At 41.1% G+C, this 15,552-nt stretch overlaps 1 protein-coding gene across 2 annotated transcripts in view; it reads left to right on the forward strand.

Moving 5' to 3' along the window:
- Positions 1 to 11,062: 11,062 nt before the first annotated feature.
- CSF2RB (colony stimulating factor 2 receptor subunit beta) overlaps positions 11,063 to 15,552 on the forward strand; it is a 36,443-nt gene continuing 31,953 nt past the window's right edge. For both annotated transcript variants that reach the window (XM_042466485.1, XM_042466486.1), the window contains exon 1: positions 11,063 to 11,338. The gene's annotated coding sequence lies outside the window, so the exon portion shown is untranslated. The remainder of the gene's footprint in view (positions 11,339 to 15,552) is intronic.

Here is a 15,552-nt window from a genome sequence, read left to right on the forward strand (position 1 = left end):
CTTCTCTGTCGTAGAGCTCTAGTGCCACAACAAAGTATGATTCCCAGGATTCCAAAGGACAGGGCCATGGCAGTTAAAGTGCTGTCAAACTGCATTAATTCTGCAGCGCAGATGCAGCCAAGGCAGTTATCAGTTCTTTCTAGCCAGCATTCCTAACAGCTTCCTTTAAGAAGTTGAGATTCTGCAGTGGTACTGCAGTTTCTGGATGTCCATCCTCTCAGTTTTCTATCCTGCCCATCATTCTTTGAGATACAGCCTGATCTGAGAGCAGCTGCTGCAATGCATGGCTAACTGCTTTAATTTATTCCATATATCTGCATTAAATTAAGACAGCCATTCACCTCTTATTTTCTCCTCATCAACACCACCCTGGACATTTCCTCTGTGAAGCCAGTAAATAATCTCTTTGCCATTCCCCCCATTATCAGACTTGCCCAGAGTAAAAGGAGAGGATAGAGAAGCCCACAGCGAAAGAGAATTATTTAGAAATGCAAAATGGATATTTGAATTGGTATTGAAGCTGAAAGATTTTCAAAAGTGTCCACCACATAATTCCATCAAGTCTGACAAGTTAAAAATTAAAATGCACACGTGGTAGTTGTAGCACTCTTCTGACCACTAGTTCCTGTGACTTTAATCCTTGACAGATTGTGAAACAGGATGAGGTACAGTAAGGCTCCATCAATGGAGTGAAAGGTACTTGCCCTCCCTCAGCTTCCAAACTGAAATTTCAACCACAGCTTTCCACTCTGAACACACCTATTCTCTTCCCAGTAGAAAGTGGGAAGACAGGATACAAACGAGAGTCCAGCCCTGTTCTTCTAACAAGGTGAGGGACCTTGTTCTTCCCTACTTCCACACCACTTTTACAAACTCAGCCTTCTGGGTGCTATATTTATTTACTCTACAGTAGATTGTTGTCCACCAGTTTCAAACTGAAATCATGTTTATTCTTTTGATTAAAAGTAGATTAGAAAAACATAATGGTGTTACTACAACAGAGACAAGTAATGTCCCAATAGAAGGATCATGCAGTGTGAATGTTTGCCAGTATAGTTACACTTGAGTGTTGGATGCCACATTCAATGGTGTGGGTTGCATCATTGCGCAATGAATCATGCAAACTGCATCACACTGATGCATACTCCTGCTGTGTGAGAGTTATAAGGCAAAGGTGTCCTAGGAGATGCACTTATGTAATGTGTGACAAAGTACAAATGTGCATAATAGTTAGAGCGACAGAACTCTGCTTGGCCAAACATAATCAGGATATGACACTGGTGCAATGCCCTAAAAAGTGAAACAGATAGTACATGCAAGAATGGTACAAGGGAAATATCCTGTACTTATATCAGTGCACGTCACTAGCACAGTTCTAGTCATATTCTGCTCCTTGAGGTGAAAGACAAAATGATGTCCTCTCCCACATTCAGAAACTAACTGGACTGCTAGTTTAACACAAGCAACAGAACACTTCAAGCAGGAGGATTACTTAGAGAACACAGGAAGGTTTTGTAGTGTGTATTGCTCCATCATCCAACCGAAGTAAATATCTGGAAACTTCATTGCAAATCGCTGAGAGTATTGAGCTTATTGCATGATATTTAAATCAGTTTACCTCAATCCAGTTTAATCCTTAATTCAGGCAGCATCCTGATATTATTGTAAGGTTTTTGGCTCCAATTTTGCCACTCGAATACATCCTGACTCCATTCCCACTTCCAGAGCTGTTTCCCGCAGCTCTTTTTTTGATCCATGAGTTTTCCAGCTTGAAAAAAAAATGGCTGCCAGAGCCCTCCTGGAAGTGGAGATGGGCCTGAGATCTATTCAGGTGGCAAAATTGGAGCCAAAAACCTTGTGATAATATCAGGATGCCACCTGAATTAAGGGTTAAACCAGATTGAGGTAAACTGATTTAAATATCCATATGATAAGCTCCATTGTCTCCTCTGCCCTCCAGCATGTGCTGTCTGAGCTGGATGCCGCCTTCTATTTAATGGTAGGGCTGGCCTTGTACTACAGGTATTAACAGAAAGTGTATTCTGGTCCTGGAACAGTTTCCCTTTGTGTAAGCTCCTCCATGGGGGTGGGATGGGGGGTCTTTGTGTTTCATGGAATTGTTGGGCAGAGAGGAGACCTACTTGGACCAGGATGCAGCCATTTGCAGGCTGACCAAGGGGACAGTTTGGGCAACCTCTCTGTTTTTGCTCTGGTCAGCATGATCAAGATCAATCATGCTAGATAGCCCCCTCTATTTGAGTATCTTTATCAATAATAACAACAACAACAATAATAATAGTTTTATTTATATTGCCCCGCCTCTCCCTTCAGATTGAGGTGGGTTTGCAACCTGATAAAACCATAAATACAATCATAAAATGCAATACCGTAAAATACAATACTTAAAATACAATCACAATCCAGGAACAGTAAAAATTCAAAACATGCTACAGTGGTCAATTACAGGGAATCAATCTGACAGATAACATGGTGTCTTAATCAGGATCAGGAGGGTATGCCCACCGGAAGAGCTCCGTCTTGACAGCCCTCCTGAAAGTGTCCAAGACGGTAGTTAGACGGATCTCTTCCAGCAGGCTATTCCACAATTTAGGGGCAACAGCAGTGAAAGTTTCTTTGAGAGGTTATACACAATCTGGTGGCTTGTATTTCCAGAAAGTTTTTTCCTGAAACTCTCAAAGTGCGGGACGGATTGTGTAGGAAGAGGCGTTCCCGCAAGTAACTCAGGCCCAAGCCATGTAGGGCTTTAAAGGTAATAACCAACACCTTGTACTGTGCCTGGAAGTTAATTGGTAGCCAGTGAAGTGATTTTAGTACCAGTGTAATGTGGTCAAATCTAGATGTATTAGTGACCATAGTGGCTGCCATATTTTGAACTAATTGAATCTTCCGAACTTGGTACAAGGGTAGCCCCATGTACAGTGCATTGCACAAATCAAGACGAGAGGTTACCAGTGCATGTACTACTGCTTCAAGGTCCCTCTGTTCCAGACAGGGATGCAGCTTGCATATCAACCGAAGTTGATAACAGGCACTCCTGGATGTTGCATCAATATGCGATGACAGCTGTAATGATGAATTCAGGACTAGCCCCAACCTGCAGACTTTGTCCTTTAGGGGGAGTGTGACCCCATCCAGGACAGGTGGACAAATTTCCCTTCCCGGTCCAGGGGAACCTATCGCTAGCACCTCCGTTTTCTTTGGATTCATCTTGAGTTTGTTTTCCCTCATCCAGCCCATTACTGAATTAAGGCAGGCATTCAGAGGAGAGATACCATCCTCCATTACTGCAACAGTCGGAGACATAGAGAAATGGATTTGAGTGTCATCTGCATATTGATAACACCACACCCCATGTCTCCGGATGATCTCTCCCAGCGGCTTCATGTATTTATTAAACAGCATGGGGGACAGGATGGCGCCTTGAGGAATGCCAGATGTCAGCTCTCTTATTGAAGAGCTACTGTCCCCCAGCACCACCATCTGGGACCTGCCCAAGAGGTAGGAATGGAGCCACTGGAGTGCAGTGCCCCCGATATCTAACTCCCTCAGGCGATCCAAAAGGATACCATGGCAGATGGTATTCAAAGCTGCTGAGATGTCCAAAAGCACCAGCAGAGCCACACTACCCCTGTCAGTGCTCAGACGGAGATCATCAACCAAGGCGACCATGGCTGTCTCGACTCCGTATCCTACCCTAAAGCCAGTTTGAAATGAGTCTAGATAATTGGCTTCATTCAAGACAGCTTGGAGTTGCAAGGCAACTGCCCTCTCAATCACCTTGCCCAAGAATGGTAAAAGGGAGACCGGTCTGTAGTTATTTCGAATTAAGGGATCAAGGGTTTTTTCAGAAGTGGTTTAACCACTGCTTGTTTGAGTTTTTACGGAAATTTACCCTCCCTGAAGGATGCATTAATTATATGTTGTAATAATATTTTTATTGCATCACCTCCTTGAACGGTCAACCATGAAGGGCAAGGGTCAAGGGGGCAAGTAGTCTTCTTTACACTGCCAAGAAGCTTGTCCACTTCATCGGTATTTACAAATTCAAATTGATCCAGTTTAATATAGTCTGCGGAGTCACTGGATACCTCTCTTATTGTTTCTGTTACAATACCCGTGTCCAGATCAGTCCTTATCTGAGTGATTTTGTCTGCAAAAAAGTCATTTTGTCTGCATCACAGCAGGCTTTTGTTGGTTCTAAAAGAGGGTTCTGGGTGGGAGGTAATTGAGTCAATTCTCTCACCACCCTGAACAGCTCTACCAGGCGAGACTGAGCAGACACAATACGCACAGCATAGAACAAGTTCTTTGCTGTGTCTATTGCCACTCCATAGGCCTTCAAATAGGCACTATGGCGTGTCTTGTCAGGTAATGACTGATGCTTCCGCCAGTAGCGCTCTAGTCATTGTGCAGATCATATTCCAAAGATCTTGCATGTACCATGGTTTCCTATTTGGAGCGGACTGGAAAGGACGCTTGGGAGCGATCGAGTCTATAGTTCTGGTAAGATCGTTATGCCGATATCAACCAGGGCTTCGACTGAATCGCCATCATTCCCAACCATATAACCCTCTAGAGCCTCTTGGACCTTTTGGGTTCCATAAGCTTTCGAGGGTGGGCCATTCTAATAGGCCCTCCACCCCCGAGGGGGATCTGGGTAGTAACCTTCAGTCCCACTTTGACCAGAAAATGGTCCGTCCATGACAGAGCAGTGGTTGATATGACCTCCGCCCACGGATATTCCCAGTCTACTAAAGACCACATCGAGTGATACTCGCATGATGTGTAGGGCCCGAGACTAATTGGGACAGGCCCATGGCTGTCATGGAAGTCATGAACTCCGAGCTGCACCTGTCAGATTTGATAAGCCAGCCTCGAAGGGGATGTTGTGGTCCCCCAGGACCAGAAGCCTGGGAGCTCCAACACCAGCTCCGAGACCAGTTGTGTCAGCTCGGCCAGGGAGTCTGTTAGGCCACGGGGTGGATGAATGACCAACAGAATCCCCAGACTGTCCTTGGCCTCAGGACCAGTAAATACACTCGATATGGTCTGTTTTCCGAATGTTTTCTGGTCAAAGTGAAGGAGCATTTGGACCAAGGCTACTCCCCCCCCCCTCGCCTACTGAACTCTTTGCATCTCTGGTAAGTAACATTTTTGAGATACATAGCAGAGATAGTAGGAGTGGAGTGATCTAGAGACAAGAAAGGTGTTCCCACACAAAGATAACTTTTACTGTACTTGTTCTTCAGTTTTATGATGTCAAATGGTAATGGCAGCCACAATCAATTCAATTTCTTTAAAAAATATTTAAAAAATAATTCCTAGAGAGCCAGCTGATGGCAACACTAACAAATCATACAGCTAACTAGATATTGTTGAAATGCTCAGACAAAGTCAATAGTTCACCAGGGAAAGGAATCTGAAAATGAAAATCATCCTTGCTTGATAGAGGCACTGAATTTGGGTTGAGGAGAATTCATTTGCTTTGTATTTTAATGTGTACTTTATTTGCACTTTCACACCCATAAACAAACTGAAACTAGTCATTATTAAGGGGTCACACAAGAGTTGAAGGAAAAGTTGTGCCAAAAAATAAGCTTACAATTTTTTTTTGTATTTTGCCCTTATTGAAATTTTTTAAAAAATCTGTTCTGTTAGGGAAATTATGTGCAAAAACTCTGTATATTAGATAAAATTACACATAGAAATGCATGTTTTTGAGGAAATGTGCATGTAGGTCCATACAAATTTTCACACATCATTTCTTTTCTTTCTTTTTTAAAAATCAAGTTTAAGATGAGCAAAAATTAAGACTGGAAAAATGAGAAACTCCCACACCAGGGCAGCACCCAGATGTGATGGATAATAACTACCATAATTTCCCAGCTTGGGGAGTCATGGGAGTTATAATTCTGAAGTAATGCTTATTAATTTCTAAGAGAAATTAGTCTTCATTCAACTATGTATTTTCTTCCTGAAAAAGCAATGCTGTCATCTGTGCTACATGCTCAAATGACAAAAATCAGCATTCAAAGAAAAAGGAAGTTGTTGTTCACAGAAATTCAGCCATCAAGAGTACAGAACAGATAGACTGCTTTGGCATGCTTGTTAAGGATCCCTATTTCCTTTAAGGAATTGTGTGGATGATGGTGGGGGAAATGAAAAGATGGGCAGTAGGAAATAGGATTTCGTTCTGTGACTTTCAAAGACATGAATCCACTGTCTGTTATCCCAATGTGGCTTCTGTATGCTCAGTTGGATCTAGTTAGGGCAAGGCTGCTGAAAAGGTTATGAATCTCAAGAGCAAACATAAGTCATAGTGCCAAGGATCTAGAAAGGTTCTCAAGCATCGTCAAGTCTAGTCAATTAATTTCCTTCCTTCCTTCCTTCCTTGGGACATTACACGGGCACTACCAAAATTCATTGGGAGTTACAGAGGAATGATGTCCTTTTAAAAAACCCTTTAGGCACTGTAGTGGACTGTCATCCTAGTAGTAAATGTTTGCTAAGTGTTTGCAGCTGGATCAAGAATCATGGGCACTTTTCCCACAAGGATTTTATTTATTAATTCCACAGCGCCATCAAGTGTGCGAGGAAATCTGGAGAGAGCTCAGCTTGAGTGGAGATCCTTTTCCCAGCAATGCCTATGTTAACAGAAGAAGAGAAAGGGTTTTTTTTTTTTTTGTTTGCTTTCTTTTTACTGTTATCTTCTGCTTGAATAACCTTTGGCCGGCACCACTGCCAGCCTGAGTCTGTTGAAAGCTTCCCTCTGCTAATTGTGAAAGTGCTGGCACTTATAATCCATGCAAATTTAATTTTACAATCAATTAGCAGTTCTTTCTGGCATGGAAATGGACAATGCTTTCTTTTTTAAAACTACGAAACCTCAAGAGAACAGATATATTCTTTTAAAGCTAAATGTGCAACCAAACTCACACAACATGCTAGAAAAAGAGGAAGCTGGCAAGGGTGAACTATAGAGATCACCATGTTTTGAGCCCACTCTTGTATAAAACATACCAGAAAAGTAGAGTTTAGAATTTATGATGGGTATATGTGTGTCAGACTGAGGGCATTTCCACTCCAAACAGGAATTCTTCCCATTAAAATGCAAATTTCCTACAGGACTTCCATTTCAAAAATTGCAGAAAGTGAGATTTTGAAAACTGTTTACATTTAGAAGTTTGTCACATATGAGGCTAAGTGCCGAAATCCAGTGCAAAAATGGGATTTAAATCTAGGAAAAAGCCTGCAAAAGTGGGATCGTTTTGACAATCATGAGGGGCATTCAGCATTAAAGCAAAATTAAAAAACAGCTAATTTTGTCCACTCTCTGTGCGGTTTATTTTCTTGTTAATGCTTAATGCCTACGATGTCATATGAAAACAATCCCACTTTTGTGGGATTTTTTTCACTTTGTGTATGTGTTCATACACAACATTGTGTGAAAATGATCCTGCAGGATTTCGCTATTTTAAATCCTGTTTCTGCATGGTAAAAACTCAGTGTGATAAATTCCCTAGACCGCTTTTATCTGCTCTGTTTGCATTCCCTTGGGAACTTTGCCTGCCCCTTTTCTTTAGATGTCTAAAGTGTATTTCTAAATGTTCAAATGAAGTTTTAAGTTACTGTAATGGAGAATATGGAGAATGAAGGAAAATTTCATTGGAAAGGGAGGTATTCTCATTTGGGTGTGCAATGTCCTCATTTTGACCCTTCTTTGTAGCTCCTAATATGAGTCCTTTCCAAACTGCTGGCATGTGTGTTAAGTATTAAAAGCCAGCAGGTGACTGCAACACAGTTTCTAGAAAAGCAAATGTAGCAATATTGGACATAATGAAGAATAACCTCTAAAATATATATTATTTTAATATCTTTATTAAGCCAACCAAAAGAGCACAAATGTCCTCAAAAATTAGTGCTACCACAAATAATAACATTCTGTGTGTATCTATCTAGAAACAAGCCTTTTTGAATTCAGTCTACCTTACTCCCAGGTCACAGTGTGTATGATAACACCCTAACAAACCCATCCTACTCGTGTATGTAGTTGGGGAAGGAGGTGTGGTAGTGTAAATGGCAATCCTTAACTAAGCCAGTCTGCACAAATCATAGCTAAAGGGGGGGGGGGACTTTTTGCTTCTTGTCACCTCATTTTTTTAACCCATTGGCATCTCCTTTTTAAATGTTTCCTCTCTCATTGGTCTCAAAAGTGTCAGGACAGACATTAAACTAAGATATATTCTCCATGATTCAATTGTGATTAAGATGACAGGATTTCCTCAGTGAAATGTGTTCCAGAAAACAGACTTGCAAATTAAGCCCATGTTTAATGTCCAACGACTCAGTCACAAACAATGCACATTAAATGCAACAACAGGTAGGTGAGGAAAATCACTTGCTACAAAAAGAGGCATATTTCTCTTCTTGAGAGAGCACCTTTAACTACATGCTAGTTTCCCCCGCTGTATGCCAGTTTTAGGGGTTGGGAGTGGTGTCAAGGAAATGAGAAGACTTTGGATCCCATGAATCTAATGTGTTCCTTAATTTGTCTTGACATTCCCCTTTTTGTGTTATATGGGAATTGTCAGAATAAGGTTAGAATAGCAGCATCATTCATAAGCAGCTTCATTCATTCAGAATAAGGCCTGAAGTTCAACCAAGGCCTTCTACTCATCTGGACCACACTGTACTTCACAGGCTTCACTTCTTCTTACTGACAATTTACTGGTTCTGGAAGTTGTTATACACATTCTTCCAGCTTTAAGAGGAAGATGAGATTTTTCAACTAGGACAGTAGACAGAGAGGAAAACTGCAGGCCAGGTGGCTAACTCAGTTAGGGAGGCCAAGGGCCTGAATCTGCAGGACCTGAGCGGAGTGGTTGAGGACAAGGGGTCTTGGAGATGTCTCATCCACAGGTTTGCCGTGAGTCAAAGTTGGCTTGAGGTTGGTTAACAACAAACACCTTGCTCTAGAGCAGTGACTCCCAAACCCTGGTCCTCTGGGTGTTTTGGACTTCATCTCCCAGAAGGCTCAGCTATCTTGGCCAATGGTCTGGGAGTCAAAGTCCAAAACACCTGGTGGGCCAAAATTTGGGAGTTACTGCTCTAGACAAGGAAAACAAGTCATATTTTTTAAAAGTGAAAATATTAAGTAATGGGGTTCTTGAAAATCCAGATGGATTGACCCCAGGATTTCACAGATGGACTTTTCTGATTCCACAGTATTCAGCCCCACTGCATCCTCTGCTGGCACAATTGGCAGCTTCAGAACTCATGTCTAGTTTACTGATGGACTTCATGATCATGGCATTGTAATCCTTATTACTATCAAAGGCCTCATTTCAAACCATTTTGTAAATCAGTTTGAAAATGACCCTGGTTCACACTTGAATCAAATCGCTGATTTGGAGATGGGGGCCATGCACTAGACCCATTTAACCTGTGTCTTTTTAACACTGATTTTTTCAGTGTCTTTTTGGATAAATTGATTCCATGCAAGTGTGAACCAGATGCGGATTGGAAATGATTTGAAGATTCAATTTGAAGAACTGAATTCATGAATTGATGCAGTGTGAGTGTGAATGAGATGTGGATCGGAATCGATTTACTATGACGTGATAAGGGGTCGCTGGGTGTGGAAGCGGAAATTAACAACCTGCATCCACCCAACCTTTGACCCTCATATGGAAGTACGCAAATGCAACTGCATTGATGGACAGAGAAAAAAAATCCCAGTGAAAACACTTCAAATTGAACTGATTAATTTGCCAATGTGAACTACAGGTGGGTTATTTTGAGAGACTCCTGCAGGAAACAGTTTAAATCAAATCTATTCATTCATCAATGTGAACCACAAGTGGAGTTTTTTATTTTATTTTACAGCAAGAAAATGTGAAGTAGCAAAATAGCAATGGCTGGAACAATTATTTTGTCAGAGTTCCAATTGTTCAAGGAAGACACAGGCAGACATACATCTGTACAGGTGGAAAAAGAGATACATTGCATCCAATTATTCTTCAGTGATCTTGCAGAGAAGCATTTAATTGCTCTCTAGTTATTTTAGCAACTGGATTCTTGTTTAAATTTGCTGTTGTACTTATAATTACTACTACTACTACCTCTACCATTATAACCAAAGCTTTAGCTAATATACAACCACCAATTACATTAAATGCAAGTATAAATTAACTTCAGTTTTTTAATAGCATATTGGATAATGCCTTATTTTGGCTTATTTTTGTAATTCCAACTCAGATTGTTTAGAAGTTCATTTCTATTTTCTAGGAATGTATTCTGCGTGACCAAGCATTCAACTCTACCACCTTTGTGCATGCTCAGATGTTGACTGCAGCAACCCTTTATTTTTCTGAAGGATATGAAGATGTCTCATTTGCAATGCCTATGCATGTGGTATGGTATTTTAACCCAGCCAGCCAGCCGCAATTACTCTTTGCAATAGGAATGTATCAATCTGAAAGGCTAGGGGCAGGGGAGAATGACATATTACATCTATTACAGTCCCATTATTCATTTTGGTAATGCACATATGCAGAAATTTGAACATAATTCAGAAATGTGCACAACAGAGCACTCCTATTTGAATGTATAATCTTAGTTCTATAACTAGGTGAGCAAATTACAAATTATTATAGGCTCACTCATTCATTACTAGCTAGAATCCAGAGCTAGGAAAAAACTGATTTTTTGAACTACAACAATCCAGAATCTCAAAACTAGCATAGCCACTAGGATGGCCAATGCTAGCTGTAGATGCAACTGCCAAAAGGAATTTTTCCCAATTCTGGGCATCAATCTCACTCAGATTTGTGTTTTGACGTGCAGAGAAGAACATATATGCTAAGGGATTCTTCTCTTTTTCTGTTCCCCTCCTCCCCCAAGCAGAAGGAGGCATTTTGCAATTTTCCACCCCTCCCAAGAAGTTGTTCCGATGGTATAACATGAAAACAGAACTAGTTTCCCTTCCCTGAACTGGAGACATTTACAAAAAAAATCAAATGATAAATGGAAACTGAGAGAAACAATAGACTGGGAGAGATATTGTAGGCTGGGAGAGACAATTCTACACACATCTAGGTTATATAAATTTGAAACTGTGTAAGAATGAATAGGTACAGTTATCTGTGTAGGTATAGATAACTTTCTGTATCTGTAAAGGTCCTTCGCTTGACAGTGAAGGAGAAGCAAGAGACATAACTCTTTACTGATTCCTAAGGTATCCATTGCAACTCTTGGTTGAGATTTTTTTTAAAAAAAGAAACCCTCATCATATACAGGAGGAAAATTAAACCATAAGGTAAGTTGGTTATTGATTATTTTTTGTTTGTTTGTTCCAATAATTTTTCAGATATTTAGGGATATTGCTTAGGAGGACATTGTATTTAAGAAAATGAAAGGAACCTTTGTACCTCCCTGATAAATTATGCTCATAGTATTTAAAATTCTCAGGTCAGTGAACACTTGCCTTAAGCACTAGGTATCTCTTAGAAATTATAAGGCCAGCCATGCATCTTTGATTCTGGTGGTGTGGGGACCTCCTCACACATTTATCTTCTAGCTGTTCAGTTTGAGATTTAAGTATAAAGTTATAAAAAATGTCTTGAGTGAAACTGAAAATACAATTGGCAATCTGGTATTTAGTGATAAGAGAAAGGAGACTATGGGTCAGGGTCTTTCACCTTGAGAGAGAGAGAGAGAGAGAGAGAGAGAGAGAGAGAGAGAGAGAGTCAACTAGTTTTGTGTCTCTTTTACCCATCATTTTGTACCCCCAAGGGTCTCCATTTCACCACCCTCTTCCACACACTATCTCTCTTGCCATTGGAGCAAGGCTGGAGGACAGATGGGCTCCCTGGGAAGAATAACTAGCTACAGAAAGTTGGTGGTATGGGTTAGAGCAGGGGTAGGCAACCTGCGGCCCGTGGGCTGGATGCAGCCCAGCCCAGTCCTGCCGCCGATTGCCGCTGGGGCCTTTGGGGGGCAATTGTCTATAGAAGCCTCAGAAACATGGATTTATACTAACATTTTTTAAAAAAAAATCAGCAATTTTTTTTGTGTATCCTCCATTTTTTTTTAAAAAAAGTGTCTTCCATTTGAAAATTTTGTCCTACATTTGTCCTGGTTTATTTATATCTTTAATTTTTTTTTTAAAAAAATATTTAATTATTTATTTTTTGGCTTTGGCCCTCCCAGTTGTCTGAGGGACAGCAACCCGGCCCCCGGCTCAAAAAGGTTGCCTACCTCTGGGTTAGAGAGAGTACATGACTCCCTTGTGACAACAGCTTCATTGGCTACCAATCTGTTCCCAAGTTCATTTCCAAGGGAACTATAAAGTGAACTACAAAGCCCAGATCCAGGCTATCTGAAGGACCATATCTTCTCACACCAGCCTAGGATCTTTGGGGATGTGCCTCTCTCCATCCCATCACCCTCACAGGCATGTTTAGTGGGAACATAAGAAAGAACTTACTCCATGACTGCATCTGGGTTCAGGAACTCCCTTCCTAGTAAGCCTAGGGTGGTGACTAAGGTTGCCAGAGTGAAAACTGGAGTGTGTTCTTGTACATGGTTGTACAAACAAGGGGATATTAGCAGGTGTTGTTTTCAAATAAGAAGCTGCATTAATCTCTTGCAGCATAAAAAAGAGGAAGGAAGGGGGATGAAAAGAAAAAGAAATGTGGCAGCACTTTTCAAACCAAATGGTTTTTATTTTTGCATAAGCTTGTTACCTGGTTATATGATACATAACATCTGCAGAAATTTCCAGCCACTGAAGGTAGAGAAGCTATCACCAGTTTTCACTCTGGCAACTCTTTGTACCTTTTTATTCCAGGTGACTGGAAAACAGGATGGATTCCGATAGGGCCCGTCTATACAGCGCCTTAAATGCCTTGAGAACAAACTAAAGTCTTTATTTTGGAAACTCCATTCTAAGATAGGAAACTTGCTGAGAAAGCTATTCTAACCTAGCTACATCTCTGGGAGAAGAGAGAGGGTGAGAAAAGGAGTGGCAACATCCCAAAGAGTACCAGTTGACATCAGAGAGAGGTCAGGATACTAGACAGAGAGGGAGATCACTACAGATCTCTCAGACTGTCTGACCCTCTTACTACTGCCCACTCTAAGGCATTGCTCTTTCAGTGCAGAACATTGTTGTACTTCCAAAACACAACACCAATATTAACTGAGGGGGACTCCAAGTTTAGGCGAATAAGAAGATTTTTATTTAGAAATGCACAAGAGTGAAATTAAAGACTCAATAGCATTTCAGACAGACATACCACTCAGACTTAACTGAGCTGGAGGTATGAAAATTAGATAGTGGAGTTTTAGGGATATAGAGAGGACAATACAGTCCGCCCTCTCCTTACGCGGGGGATCTGTTCCGGACCCCTCTGCATAAGGCGAATTCCGCCTATGCTCAAGCCTCATTGGAAACAATGGGGCTTGTGCATGGCGGCGCGGTGGTGCGCGGGGTGCAATGGGTGCGTGCGCCCATTCAATTGAATGGGACACACCGCACCTTCTGCCCCGCGTGCGCCCCGCGGCTTGAGCGCGTAAGCTCAAGTCCGTGTAAAGTGCGCCTGCTGTATTTATCTGCCCTGGAAAGATGACCATGGAAAGTGGGATATGGTTCAGATGGGGGTCTGAAGACAACACAGCAAGTAATCTGCATGCACGCAGTGCAGACTGGGTGCCAACTGGGTGTGAGGAGGCTAGGTTTGCAACCAATATGTATATCTGAGAAATTAACAATTTGTAAGCTGCTCTGATAGCCTTTTGGCTGAAGAGCGGGGTATAAGTTGTTGTTGTTGTTGTTGTTGTTGTTGTTGTTGTTGTTGTTATTCTGCAACAAAGACCTGATGGTCTCCCCAGAAATTAACAATGGGATTCTGGAATGGCTGATGGCTTTAACTTTGGAATAACAAAAACAGTGATTGGATTTAAGACAATTCCAGGGTAGATGGATAGGGACATTGACTGCGAACAAGGCAGGGGGTAGGTAGGAAGCATTGCCTTATCCCCTTCACCTTTTGTTTCTAGTGCAAGAAGATATGTGGAGAGCCTGGGAGGAGGAAGGAGTGATCAGCAAATCCATATAGCCTTTATCTTAGTATTACCTATGTCTTTCCATGTCTTTGGGTCTCCATGTCCTTCCCATGGCAAATTCATGTGGTGTTCCAAAGGTCTTTGAGACCTTTGAGATCTTAAGAACATGCCTAGTCATAGATATGGAAAGATGGAGACCCCAAATATAATATGGGTTATGTTGGGTATGCTAACATCTCTGTATTTGATGGAACTGCAGACACACATATCATAGTCTCAGTTGAATTATGCTTCCATGTATATGTCAGAGACAGAAAATGACACTGGAAGATCTGATCATGTCATCTCACATGAGTATTCATGGAAGTATCTCCTTTGGGCTCTATAGAGGGAAGTTTCTCAGCAGGTTTCTATAGTTTTTTGTGGGTTTTTCGGGCTGTTCAGGCTGTTTCTGTCTCTTCTCACTTCTCTCCATAAACGTGAAAAAATTCCTCAGAGCCCTTCTTTTTGGCAGTGATATGACTATTCAGTACAGAGATGGTGATTACGATCTTTGTTATTTCTGTCCTTGTTGGAAGACATTCTTTACACATTCTAATGGTTTAAAGTGGTTGGTTTCTTAGAAATCTGGGGCAAGGATAGGAAATAGCAACCAGTCTTATTGTTTTCCTCACTCAGCTATTTTTAAAACTTAAGGTATAAGCATATCTGGAATATGAAGCAATTAGCAAAATGTTGTTAAATTCTTCTCAAATTAAACTGAAATGAAATTCTCATCCATCCTTACAGGGTGCTCCAATGGAGCTCATTAAAGATTTGTTTGAAATAATAATATTAATATTTAAAATAATAATAAAATAATAACTATTTTTTAAAAATAATAATCAGAAATTTGATAATAGTGGGCATGGACAACTTGTTTCTCTTTCAACTGAGTAAGAGAGAAGAAAATTTTTTGCTTGGGTGCTTAAAGGTCTTAGGATCGTCTGAAATGAAAAGTGATTTAGCAGCAGTTGTATAGCTGTTCAGTGGTAGACACAAGTGCGCGGTGACAGGGATTTCCCAAAGGGTAAGCATTTGGAAACCATGGAGTTAGGCAGTCACAGAAAGTATGAGGGTTACTTTCGATTAAAATGAAATTATTTACTCATATATTCCTGCACTCTTAGGTCCTCTGGGAAGAATCTACTGCAGCTGAAGAAGACCAGGTTGGCTGTGGTTTCCCAGAGGACCTTTTCATCAGCCGCTCCAAAAGTATGGAATGACCTGCCAGAGGAGATCCGTCAGACTACCGTCCTTGACGCCTTTAAGATGGCAGTCAAGACAGATCTCTTCTGGCAAGCCTTCCCTGACTGACCTCCCATCAAAAAGATAACACCAGTCTGCCCACAGCTATTGTCATCATCTGCCTAATTTTAACTAATAATTAATAATTAATTTTAATCTAAATCTGTTATTGAGTGT

This window comes from Sceloporus undulatus, chromosome 5 (genome assembly GCF_019175285.1).
Source record: "Sceloporus undulatus isolate JIND9_A2432 ecotype Alabama chromosome 5, SceUnd_v1.1, whole genome shotgun sequence".
NCBI classification, from domain to species: Eukaryota; Metazoa; Chordata; class Lepidosauria; order Squamata; family Phrynosomatidae; genus Sceloporus; species Sceloporus undulatus.